This window comes from Mus musculus, chromosome 7 (assembly GCF_000001635.26).
Source record: "Mus musculus strain C57BL/6J chromosome 7, GRCm38.p6 C57BL/6J".
Lineage (NCBI taxonomy): Eukaryota > Metazoa > Chordata > Mammalia > Rodentia > Muridae > Mus > Mus musculus.
The window spans coordinates 10,896,595-10,899,751 of record NC_000073.6 but is presented as its reverse complement, the minus strand read 5'-3'; positions in this window follow the sequence as shown (position 1 = coordinate 10,899,751).

The window sequence follows — 3,157 nt, the reverse complement described above, 5'->3', positions numbered from 1 at the left end:
GAGCTCTGGTCTATGTGCTTTCATGCTGTTGCTTTATTAAATCTTGCCTTCAACATTTTGAGTTCGGTCTCAGTGTCTTCTTGGGTCTGCGGCTGTCCCGAGGCTTGAGTGAGGGTCTCCCTTCGGGGGTCTTTCAACACAACTTCTGCCCGGAGGCAGGTTCGAACACCAGATATCTGGGCACCATCCCTGCAAGAAGAGAGCTTGCCTGCAGAGAATATTCTGACCACTGAAACTAAGGAGAGAGCTAGTCTCCATGGTCTGCTGATAGAGGCTAACAGAGTCACCTGAGGAACAAGCTCTAACCAGAGACAACTATAACAACTAGTTTCAGAGATTACCAGATGGCGAAAGGCAAACGTAAGAATCCTACTAACAGAAATCAAGACCACTCACCATCATCAGAACGCAGCATTCCCACCACACCTAGTCCTGGGCACCTCAACACACCCGAAAAGCAAGACCTGGATTTAAAAGCATATCTCATGATGGTAGTAGAGGACATCAAGAAGAACTTTAATAACTCACTTAAAGAAATACAGGAGAACACAGCAAAACAGGTGAAGACCTTAAAGAGGAAACACAAAAATTCCTTAAAGAATTGCAGGAAAACACGACCAAACAGGTGATGGAATTGAATAAAACCATCCAAGACATAAAAAGGGAAGGAGACACAATAAAGAAAACCCAAAGTGAGGCAACGCTAGAGATAGAAACCCTAGGAAAGAAATCTGGAACCATAGATGCAAGCATCAGACACAGAATAGAAGAGATGCAAGAGAGAATCTCAGGTGCAGAAGATTCCATAGAGAACATCGGCACAACAATCAAAAAAAATGTAAACTACAAAAAGATCCTAACTCAAAACATCCAGGAAATCCAGTACACAATGAGAAGACCAAACCTATGGATAATAGGAGTTGATGAGAATGAAGATTTTCAACTTAAATAGCCAGGAAATATCTTCAAAAAAATTATAGAAGAAAAATTCCCAAACATAAAGAATGAGATGCCCATGAACATACAAGAAGCCTACAGAACTCCAAATAGACTGGACCAGAAAAGAAATTCCTCCCAACACATAATAATCAGAACAAAAAATGCACTAAATAAAGAGAGAATATTAAAAGCAGTAAGAGAGAAAGGTCAAGTAACATATAAAGGAAGGCCTATCAAAATTACACCAGATTTTTCACCAGAGACTGTGAAAGCCAGAAGAGCCTGGACAGATGTTATACAGACACTAAGAGGACACAAATGCCAGCCCATGCTACTATATCCAGCCAAACTCTCAATTAGCATAGATGGAGAAACCAAAGTATTCCACAACAAAACCAAATTCACACATTATCTTTCCAAGAATCCAGCCCTTCAAAGGATAATAACAGAAAAAAACCAATACAAGGACGGAAATCACGCCCTAGAAAAAGCAAGAAAGTAATCCCTGAACAAACCAAAAAGAAGATAGCCACAAGAACAGAATGCCAACTATAACAACAAAAATAATAGGAAGCAACAATTACTTTTCCTTAATATCTCTTATTATCAATGGGCTTAATTCCTCAATAAAAAGACATAGACTAACAGACTGGCTACACAAACAGGACCCAGCATTCTGCTGCTTACAGGAAACCCATCTCAGGGAAAAAAGACCGACACTACCTCAGAGTGAAAGGCTGCAAAACAATTTTCCAAGCAAATGGTCTGAAGAAACAAACTGGAGTAGCCATTCTAATATCAATAAAATCGACTTCCAACCCAAAGATATCAAAAAAGACAAGGAGGGTGTAGTGGCTATTCCTGGTTGTCAACTTGACTATATTTGGAATGAACTACAATCCAGAATCGGAAGGCTCACCAGTGACCCTTATCTGGAGGCTTGGAGATCCTTATCAGGATCTTGGTATGGAGATCTTGAGCCATAGTGGCTATGGATTCCAGAAGATTCAATCTCCGAGTTTAAGGAACACACCTTTAATCTGGGCTACACCTTTTCATCTGGGATTAAGGGTGTGGTGGAACACACCTTTAATCTGGGCTACACCTTCTGCTGGAGACAATATAAGGACATTGGAAGAAGGGAGTCTAGCTCTTGCTCCTTCGCCTGCTTGCTGCGTGAGACTGAGTAACTGCTAGATCTTTGGACTTCCATTCACAGCTGCGACTGAACCATTGTTGGGAATTGGGCTGCCGACTGTAAGTCATCAATAAATTCCTTTACTATCTAGAGACTGTCCATAAGTTCTGTGACTCTAGAGAACCCTGACTAATACAGAGGGACACTTCATACTCATCCAAGGTAAAATCCTCCAAGAGGAACTCTCAATTCTGAATATCTATGCTCCAAATGCAAGGGCAGCCACATTTTTAAAAACACTTTAGTAAACCTCAAAGCACACATTGCACCTCACACAATAATAGTGGGAGACTTCAACACACCACTTTCATCAATGGACAGATCGTGGAAACAGAAACTATGAAACAGAAGTTATGAAACAAATGGACTTAACAGATATCTACAGAACATTTTTTCCCTAAAACAAAAGGATATACCTTCTTCTCAGCACCGCACAGCACCTTCTTCAAAATTGACCATATAATTGGTCACAAAACAGTCCTCAACAGATACAAAAATATTGAAATTATCCCATGCATCCTATCAGACCACCATGGACTTAGGCTGATCTTCAATAACAACATAAATAATGGAAAGCCAACATTCATGTGGACACTGTAAAGACTTTTTAGAGTTTAATGAAAATGAAGGCACAACACACCCAAACCTATGGAACACAATGAAAGCATTTCTAAGAGGGAAATTCATAGCTCTGAGTGCTTCCAAAAAGAAACTAGAGAGAGCACACACTAGCAGCTTGACAACACATCTAAATGCTCTAGAAAGAAAGGAAGCAAATTCACCCAAGAGGAGTAGATGGCAGGAAATAATCAAGCTCAGTGGCAAAATAACCCAAGTGTAAACAAGAAGAACTATTCAAAGAATTAACCAAACGAGGAGTTGTTTCTTTGATAAAATCAACAAGATAGATAAACCCTTAGCTAGACTCACTAGAGGGCACAGGGACAGCATCCTAATTAACAAAATCAGAAATGAAAAGGGAGACATAACAACAAACTATGAATAAATACAAAACACCAT